At 38.5% G+C, this 11,091-nt stretch overlaps 1 long non-coding RNA gene across 1 annotated transcript; it reads right to left on the minus strand.

Annotated features, from left to right (window-relative positions):
- Positions 1–215: 215 nt before the first annotated feature.
- Positions 216–6,929, minus strand: LOC139470835 (uncharacterized). Its single transcript, XR_011653783.1, has 3 exons — positions 6,810–6,929; positions 2,208–2,333; positions 216–1,652 (listed from the first exon to the last, which is right to left on the minus strand). It is a non-coding gene; the product is annotated as an uncharacterized lncRNA (long non-coding RNA).
- Positions 6,930–11,091: the final 4,162 nt, after the last annotated feature.

Here is an 11,091-nt window from a genome sequence, read left to right on the forward strand (position 1 = left end):
TTTGTCATAAATCATGTTCATTCAGACAAGAAGCAGGCTGTGAGCTCAGTTTTCAAGGTGTTGACAAAGACGTGCTCACTGAACCGTGTTCAGCAGTTTCATTTTTGAAAACTTGACTCGAAAACTCAAGAAGGGGGATTGGGGATGGGGGAGGATATGAGACGTAATAGAAAGGAGTTGTTTGTCAGATCTAACCATACCTGTTATATATATATATATATATATAACGATCACCACAGCCCGACTTGTAAATTTTGTTTTTACAAGGCAAAACAAGAGTGGTACAATGTAAATATGTCATTTACCAGCCTTAGGGTAGATTTACACTTAGTTTGCACACGAAATATTTATAATTTGAAACATACCCTTATTGTTGATATTTTCGCTACTCAATGCTCCTGTCTCAACACTTGTACACGAGTACGAGTACAGATACGAGTTAGTCGATGCGAAGATACCATGCATGACGAATATAACATTAACCTGCAACAACATACACTAACATAAATTTATTTGAACATTTACAAAGGTGTGAGAAATGTGTGTCTCAGCCAGTCAAACCTTAGTTTGTAAAGGCGACGGTTTCTTTAAGTGCACTAATCCATTTATGTTAGAATATGCTTCAAATCGGTGATTTCTTACGTCGTATGTTATCTTACCCTTAAGCTTATAAACGACGAGAACTGGACGTGAACTATAGCAAAGCTTGATTACGTTGTCTCTTGTGCCTACTGACTCATCTGCACCATATATTTGCATTTCATGTGCACGGTAAAATGTTTGTATTTATAAAACGACATTTGCTATTTTCTCAACACAAAGTTCCAGTTTCGACACGTTTAAGAAGCATGAATTTGTAAAAATTTAAAGATACAATTTGCTTTTTGCATTGAGGCTATTTTATTAAACTACTCCACGATCTTAAGAAAAAAACTCTTTTGAGTTTCTGTAAACAGTTTCCAAGTTGTTTGTAAAGCTGACATATTTGTATTACACTTTGTGCAACAATACCAAAGCGACTGCGAAACCACAGCCACAGCACTGACGCACAAAGATAAATGCAAATATGTGGATCACATGTTGTAAATGTGACAATATCGTTTGTCTCGCATTGACACCAGATAAAGACTGTACTCAAACTTTATCACTGAATGAGAAATCATCTTCCTTGCTAACCTTAATGTAGCACTATGCGGATACAGTAAATGTCGAAAACTACGAAGTTGAATACAATGCAACGTGCTAAAGTCACAACAAGCTTTTTCTTGTCCCCAAACAGCCCACTGTTCATGAATGTTTGTTACTTTCAGCTTTGCAAAGGGGTTGCCATTAATTGTATTCACTCTCCAATCCTTATTACGAAATGCATTATTTTTCAATTATTTCAGGTATTACAACTCTAGATAATTATCAGAGATGATTTGTATGTACAAGCTGTTCAGATGAGTCTGTATTGGCTATTTCCTTCTTGAAGCATCTCAATCTTCTTCCTTTCTATCAAACTTTTAATTTTCAGTTCATCGAGGAGGGCATCATTCACATCCAAAATAGTCTTCCCCCAACTTTGTTCTCAAAGAAGGTTTGAATCGTTCCATCGGAACATTGGTGTTCCTCCAAAAGCTGCAGTAGCTGCTCTGTCGAGAGGTTGTGACCTGAAAGGAAGGGAGTCAGAGCTTCATATTCGAATTCCTTCTTCGTGCAAAAGAGTATAGTAAAATTGCAAAGACACGCTTGAAGTTTTGAACCTATTTACCACAGCAAGAACGCAGTCAGTGCGTGAGAAGTGTTTAATACTGCAGTGTAGAGTGTTCTGGTTCTATCACGCTAAAGCGAGGCAGGTTTAGTCCAGCAAAGGATCATGTGTCAATTTGGGTAAATCAGGGATTGAAATTCCGATCAAAGTCCCGTGAGTTTGCTTTTACACCTCTTTGAATAGTACATCACAATTTGGTTATGACGATTCAGCTTTCATTGGGTGAATATGACAGAAGTAATTTCTGTACCACTTTAGTGAAACACTCGAAGCAAAAATCATAACCAGGGCATATCTGTAATTCGATCAAAAGCCTAAAGAAATCACTTGTACTCGGGGAATTTAATTTGCGATATTGTTTTTTTTTTAAATTTATAAATCATTATAACATTAGTGTTGGAGGTTCTGATGTCTTAATAATTGTTACCTCACACAAGATCATACGCTCCGTTACCTTTTTCTCCAGCCCTGTCTCCAGAAGGACCTGCCCCTGTTGAACCGATGATGACGTTCTGGCCGGTAACGTCGTTGGTGAGATTGACGTTTGTAGAGTCCATGACATTGTTGTGAGTGACTCTTTCTGAAACATTCAATTGTTGTTTTATAAAATATATAGTGTTGCTCATGTAAGTAGAAACGCATTATTGTAAAACACTTAGTGTTACAACATGTATCTACTAATATTCATCGTGGTTTTACCTCATAGTACTCATTACCGGCATGTGTGATTTTCAGATTGATTGAAACAAGGGACCAGTAAGAATTTGTTTTGTCATGGTAAATGATGTCGTACTCTATTGATGCCCTTATAATTGTGACCAGCCATTAGATAAGTGACCTTATGGGTTCATTATTATTTCAAACTACAGACCGCCTCCGTGGTCTAGTGGTAGAGCGTCCGCCCAGAGAGCGGAAGGTCCGGGGTTCGATCCCCGACCGCGTCATACCAAAAGACGTTAAAAGATGGTGCTTGTTGTTACCCCGCCTGGCGCTCGGCATTAAGGGTTAAAGCAAGGACTGGTCGGCTCGGAGTCAGTATACTGTGTGTGAGTGGGGTATTCATGTTAAACTGCGGCATGGTATCTCAGTGAGCTAGCACTATAAATCAGCATCAGTCTGGTCTAGTACAAGCAGCCACACACAAACACACATACACACACGTGCATGCACGTCGCTATATAAGTGCAATAATCTTGGACCCCATTTCACCTCACCTCATATTTATTACAGAGATACATGGCACATGGCGATCTTCACTGAAGTACGCTGACGTCAACAGTTTTTATAAGGTCAAAGCACAGGAGTGTCCTGTCACTTATAAGGTCCATTTACTCCTGGTGGGTCACAACTGTCAACATGTTGTTATTGGTGACAAAATTGTATCGATGACATATGACATTGATATCCACATTATTTTTAAATGTGACTATGGAGTATCAGAAAGTGCAAATTAATAGTTTCAGACATATTCTGAGAGTACAAAAAACAAATAAAATGAAATAACTGATCAAATCATTCTGATTTTTTTAATGGATATCAACTGCAAACCATTGCTACAGAATCAAAAGATACAGTGAAGCTGCTGTGTACGAACACAGGGATGGATGAGGAGCACATTTAAATACATGGCGTGACAGCGTCTTCAATAAATGTAAGAGACAACCCGTCAGCTCATATCATGTGGGGGCGGTCGGGTAGACTAGTGGTTAAAGCGTTCCCTCGTCACGCCGAAGACCCGGGTTCGATTCCCGACATGGGTACAATGTGTGTAGCCCATTTCTGGTAGTCCCCGCCGTGATATTGCTGGAATATTGCGAAAAGCGGCGTAAAACTATACTCTCTCATATCATGTGAAGAGTCCGGACAATCATTCATTTTGGATTCTGTTTAGGTAACGGATGATAAAGTCAGGGAGAAATTGAATGTGATTTAGTTTGACAATAATATTCTTTGTAGCAGGTTGTGTTTTCGTACTTTTATTAATACACAAACATTCTACCAAAACGCGCCGCCGTCGATTAGATCGTGTGTACTTTTATTAATATATCCCGGTATCAGATATGGTGTCACACTATAATATCCCCACGTCTGAGAAAGTGTGCTATCATTAAACCCCCGTCATGGTAAAGTACTTTAATTAGATCGTGTTTCTATTAATAGGTCCACGTCTGAGATAGTGTGCTATCATTAAACCCCCGTCATGGTAAAATACTTTAATCAGATCGTATGTGTTACTATTAATAGGTCCACGTCTGAGACAAAGTGTTACGCAATCGTAATCTTTGTAGCAGGTTGTATTCACGTACTTTTATTAATATACCCACGTCATGTTAATAATACATCCACGTCAGTTTGAACTTAACGCTTCTATTGATATGCCCACGTCTGATCATGATCAGCTGTGTGTTTCGACTAATAATGCTACTTCTACCACTACCACCACCACCACTACTACTACAACAGCTGCTGCTACTGTTACTATAACCATTACAACTACTGCTACTGCTACTGCTACTATCAATTATAATAGGGGCGGTCGGGTAGCCTAGTGGTAAAAACGTTAGCTCGTTACGCCGAAGACCCGGGTTCGATTCCCGACATGGGTACAATGTGTGAAGCCCATTTCTGGTGTCCCCCGCCGTGATATTGCTGGAATATTGCTAAAAGCGGCGTAAAACCATACTCACTCACTCATATATTTGTTCGGTCTACGCATGAATAGCAAACATTCTTTAACACTACATGAACAGTGAATGAAAGAAAAACATATATACACACTCACCAATGCTTCTACTACTACTACTACTACTACTACTACTACTACTACTACTAATAATAATAATAATAAGCAAGTAACGTTTTTGTACATACCTTAGCAAGTAACGTTTATGTACATACCTAAGCAAGTAACGTTTATGTACATACCTTAGCATGTAACGTTTATGTACATACCTTAGCAAGTAACGTTTATGTACATACCTTAGCAAGTAACGTTTATGTACATACCTTAGCAAGTAAAGTTTATGTACATACCTCAGCAAGTAATGTTATGTACATACCTCAGCAAGTAACGTTTATGTACATACCTCAGCAAGTAATGTTTATGCACATACCTCAGCAAGTAACGTTTATGTACATACCTCAGAAAGTAACGTTTATGTACATACCCTAGCAAGAAACGTTTATCCACATACCTTAGCAAGTAACGTTTATGTACATACCTTAGCAAGTAACGTTTATGTACATACCTTAGCAAGTAACGTCTATGTACATACCTTAGCTAGTAACGTTTATGTACATACCTTAGCAAGTAACGTCTATGTACATACCTAAGCAAGTAACGTTTATGTACATACCATAGCAAGTAACGTTTATGTACATACCTTAGCAAGTAACGTTTATGTACATACCTTAGAAAGTAAAGTTTATGTACATACCTTAGCATGTAACGTTTATGTACATACCTCAGCAAGTACTGTTTATGTACATACCTCAGCAAGTAATGTTTATGTACATACCTAAGCAAGTAACGTTTATGTACATACCTTAGCAAGTCACGTTTATGTACATACCTTAGCAGTAACGTTTATGTACATACCTTAGCAAGTAACGTTTATGTACATACCTTAGCAAGTACTGTTTATGTACATACCTCAGCAAGTAACGTTTATGTACATACCTCAGCAAGTAACGTTTATGTAAATACCTCAGCAAGTAACGTTTTTGTACATACCTCAGCAAGTAATGTTTATGTACATACCTTAGCAAGTAACGTTTATGTACATACCTCAGCAAGTAACGTTTATGTACATACCTTAGCAAGAAACGTTTATGTACATACCTCAGCAAGTAACGTTTATGTACATACCTCAGCAAGTAACGTTTATGTACATACCTCAGCAAGTAATGTTTATGTACATACCTAAGCAAGTAACGTTTATGTACGTACCTTAGCAAGTCACGTTTATGTACATACCTTAGCAAGTAACGTTTATGTACATACCCCAGCAAGTAACGTTTATGTACATACCTCAGCAGGTAACGTTTATGTACATACCTCAGCAAGTAACGTTTATGTACATACCTTAGCAAGTAACGTTTATGTACATACCTCAGCAAGTAATGTTTATGTACATACCTCAGCAAGTAACGTTTATATACATACCTCAGCAAGAAACGTTTATGTACATACCTTAGCAAGTAACGTTTATGTACATACCTCAGCAAGTAACGTTTATGTACATACCTCAGCAAGTAATGTTTATGTACATACCTAAGCAAGTAACTTTTATGTACATACCTTAGTAAGTCACGTTTATGTACATACCTCAGCAAGTAACGTTTATGTACATACCTTAGCAAGTAACGTTTATGTACATACCTCAGCAAGTAACGTTTATGTACATACCTCAGCAGGTAACGTTTATGTACATACCTTAGCAAGTAACGTTTATGTACATACCTCAGCAAGTAATGTTTATGTACATACCTTAGCATGTAACGTTTATATACATACCTCAGCAAGTAACGTTTATGTTCATACCTTAGCAAGTAACGTTTATGTACATACCTTAGCAAGTAACGTTTATGTACATACCTTAGCAAGTAACGTTTATGCTGCCGCTCGTCACGCTGAAGACCCGGGTTCGATTCCCACATGGGCACAATATGTGAAGCCCATTTCTTGCGTCTCCCGCCGTGACATTGCTGGAATATTGCTAGCAGCGGCGTAAAACAATACTCACTCAAATTCAAACAGTCTCATTGGTCATGATCAAATGATCGTACATTGATCCCACATGATTAGTACCGTGACGAATCTAGGAATCGAACACACATTTATCCGTCTGATTCTTGTTACTCATGACAACTCAGCGTTGGGGTAGGCTCGTGGTTACGGCGTTCGTCACGCTGAAGGCCCGGGTTCGATTCCCGACATGGGTACAATGTGTGAAGCCCATTTCTGGTGCCTCCCGCCTTGATGTTGCTGGAATATTGCTAAATGTGACATACTCATTCACTCAACACTGTACTTATATTGGACCTTAAAACGTACCTTCCTACTGCAAGGACAGTCACGTTGTGCCTTGTCTGATCAAAGACATATAAATATATACGTCTTTCGTCTGATTTGTGACTGGAACAGCTGTCAATATGGAGTGAACGACATGTTGTGAACTGCAGCGAGTGAACATTGCTGGGGATGATTACACGTTTTATACCATTGCATTCCTGTTATATACAGACCTAACTCTCGAAGTCATTTGCATTCGCGACAGCGTTATTGACAGTCAATGCCACGTCATGTTGATAAAACTATAAAAATAGGGCCAACGAACCTCACATGTAACAGAGGGAATCCATCACTTCCAACATATAGCATAGGTTCAATTGAAACATATTCTCTCAAGACAAATGTATCGGCCACAAGTTGTGAAATTCGACTTCTTTTTACACATTTAGTATTTAATTCATAAGGATCACGATATGTATTGGCATGCCCATACTTTACTGCTTTACGTGAGAAATGTAATGTTTAAAATTGGTGTGAGGAGCTTTTATATCAAGACATGTTCATAAAAAGTACGGACGTACCCATCGGTATGAACGTACCTACCCTGAAAAATGAATCCTTCTGAATTTCTGAGAGGGGCACGGGTGGCCCATTCATTGAAGGCGCCGCGATTCGCTGTGCAGAGTTGCGTCCCTAGGGCACGCCGGAACCCATGATTGTGGGTTCGAATCCCGGTTCGCCCCGATTATTTTTTCTGGGTTTGTCAGTACCATACCCGTGCTCGTGGGATTCACCGAAGTGGTAAACGTCCAAGACCTGCATCACTTTGCTCCCACATTAAGCTGACACGCCGTGATATAACCGGAGTACTGTTAAAAGCGGCCTTAAACCAAACTCACTTACACACTGAATTTATGGGACTGCATTAAAATTCGGTTATAACGAACTCAAAGGGACCAATATTTTTTGTTCGTTATAACCGTAGTTTGTTATAAGTGTTTCACCTAAAGGGTACTGCAAATGGCATGGACTAAAAACGTAGACTGTATGTCCTTTATACCGAATTAAGATAAATAAACGCAAATTTCATTGTGTAATTATTACATGATAGAACCCTAAGGAAAAGGGGAAAATATAACTGTAGCCTCCATGGTGCAAGCATTGTTCTTATCAACTTTCTTTCTCGATAATAAATGAAAATCCGATCTTTGGTTAAATATATTACTCTGCGCATATCCGTTTATGACCTAAACCTAAATATAGCAGTAGCTCATAAATCAATATTTCCATGTGTGCGTGATGTCAGTAGTCACATGTTATGTTGCGTGACATGTCATAATTCTCTTGAGAGAGAGAGAGAGAGAGAGAGAGAGAGAGAGAGAGAGAGAGAGAGACCTTAATAACAATTCTCCGACACGCTGGTACCCGTTACATTACCTCAACATGTTAAAACTAGCACATAACTGTAGGATAGTGGAACATGTGAATATAAATACAAAATATCTAAAGTGATACCACATCATATGTTCATCATTGCCATCTTTTCAGATCCTAATACATGGACAAAAGAAGTATTTCTGATATTATCCCGAATACTGACACGCAACTGGAAAGCATTTATGCGGAATTTACCAGGAAAAATGAAACGAGTCCGACCACCCGATCTCGCTACGACAAGCATAGTCACCTGTTACCGCAAAGCATGGGTGGCTGACGACCTATTCTGACCCGGATCTTCACGGAACAATGAGTTATGCACAAATAATGCACCGCTCTGTAGGCGTGCATTGGTCTGGATAGATTAGGCGTGTCGGTTTTAAAACCTGCAGGCACAATGTTTCAGGTGTAAATGTACAAGCAGTGAGTGAACAAGGGGCTCGGGGGACACAGTTGGATAATACGCTGTAAACAGTGGTGTTATTTCTACGTTAGGCTTCGATATCAGCACTTGGAACTGGGCAACCATGCAAACAATTAATAAATGCGAAAATGAAAATAGTATTTCACGTTTTAGGATATTTTCTCACACGAGAGTTAACGATTTCATGACACATGCTAACCTTAATGTGGAAGGAAAGAATGTTTATTCAAGTCAAAAAGGCCACTGTCAATATTAAAACAAAATAGATAGTTACAATATACACGAGAGGATTAAACAATATATATACACAACAACAAGCAAATATTGATGAAGTGTATGATGCATTTTATAAGCGAAAAATATGTATTTACTTAAATTTAACAGTGTTTGAGGGCATTTGGAATTAATTAGCTTTACAAATGTTGTAACGGAAGGATGTTTATAATAAATAGGTTGAATAAAAGATTCCTGGAGTTGAGAGAAGGCTTTGCAGACAAGTAAAAATTGATATTCGTTTTCAATTACATCTATTCCACAACGGCTACAGTATGAACATAATCTGATTTCTTCATCCAATCCAAATTCTTCTTCCAAGTTCAATCATTAAATTTAATAACCTTAATGTGAAGAATTTTCAAAAATGAAAAATAACTGCAATAATTACTAATGTTTATTACATTGGTGGAGACAATCAGGGGAAGTTTTGCATTCTTTTGTCCGATGGTTTCTGAGGATTAGATATGTACTGCCGCCGGATTAGCAAGCCATAACTTTCAGTTAGGTGAGTTAAGACGGAAAGAGCTTGAGACGACCCCCACCAACGCAATGGCAGTTCTCCATAACGCCTTGCCTTCGTGCGTGTAAAATGAGAGCTGACTCATTTCAAAACATCAAAACAAATAGGTACCGTTGGCTAGGACTATAAAACCGGACTAGACCAAGTAGATTCACACACACACACACACACGCATGCACGTCGCTACATGGGTGACTTTAACCCCGTTCCACCAATAGAATTTTACACATCTGTTTTCATTGTTTGACTTAAAATAGACACACGTCACTGCTACATCGTATTTCAGAAATATGTGAGATAAGGTGGGTTTAACGTCGCGTCCAAGATTATTGCACTTATATAACGACATGCATGCACGTGTGTGTGTGTGTGTGTGCGTGCGTGCGTGTGTGTGTGTGTGGCTCCTTGTACTAGTCCGGACTGATGCCGATTTATAGTGCTAGCTCACTGATATACCCTTGGATGCCAGAGGGACATATATGTCCTTCCTCTACAACCCTCACTTTGAAGTCGAATAAAATTCAAAATATATCACCCACTCAACTACACTTTACAGTTTTGAATAAGGTGGGAAACTCCCTGTTCTGTGATATCATCCACTGGCGTTTTAGGCCAAGCAAAAGTACTGAACATGACCTTTGAAATTTAAGTACATCGTAAATGTCGCCATTTTTTACACATTACTAAATCACCACTCACGGCGTTATTTACAGCATGTTTTGAAATCTAAATTTCGGATATTTACTCGGAGAAATGAATTTCAAAAATAGCATATTAGTGATCACGGGTATCTGTCCTTTATGAAATCACCAATGATCATTCCAAAACGTTTCCGATAACCCTAGAATCGTTTAGAATGTTTTGGGAAAAACGAAAACACAAACGCCGAAGTGAACTTTCCGCCATATTGGATAGTGTTTACAAAATCACGTTTCAGGTACACCGGTTATGAGACGCCTGTAACATCACGTATATTTCAAGCTTATCTGCGATACCTACATCCTTGAATTCCTCATACATTTTAGAATGAAATGACCAGTGGTCTTTGTCACCAATACAAAGTGGCTAGATGAAATCAAGCAAAATAAGTAAGGTGTGAAAACGAACGCTGTGCTCGAAAAACTGCACATGGTTGAAATGTAAACAAAGCAAAATTCAGATTTTACATAGTGTAGCATATTCTCCTATTTTGAGCTATCCATTCGTCTATTCGTTCAAGATATTGACTCAACATTTTCAGAATATGCATGGGAAGAGAATCGTAGGAAGAATTAGGGAATTTTAAATAGATACATTGCAATGATTTGATATTTTCAACAGAAGTTGTCAAAGTTACCGTTCTGGTTGACGCCATGACTGACGCAAAATCACGCACGACAACGGTATTTATCGGAATTTCTGACTATTCCGTTTGATTCAATGAAAATTATGACAACAAATAACAGTACATAGATTGTCAGAATGTTTCTGATTACTTACATGTCATATTTATGTTTATACGATCCCTGAATCAACGAAAGTCCCCTCGTACAATCCCGCGTACTGTTGACAGTGAACACGCCATTTTGTAAAAGTGGGTCACAGGTAGTGATGTCATACGTCAACACTGTTGTACATATTTGGTAATTTCTATGAGGTGAAGGTCCTTGAATGAGAGTGCACACGAT

This window comes from Haliotis cracherodii, unplaced genomic scaffold (assembly GCF_022045235.1).
Source record: "Haliotis cracherodii isolate W230 unplaced genomic scaffold, xgHalCrac1.p SCAF_21, whole genome shotgun sequence".
Lineage (NCBI taxonomy): Eukaryota > Metazoa > Mollusca > Gastropoda > Lepetellida > Haliotidae > Haliotis > Haliotis cracherodii.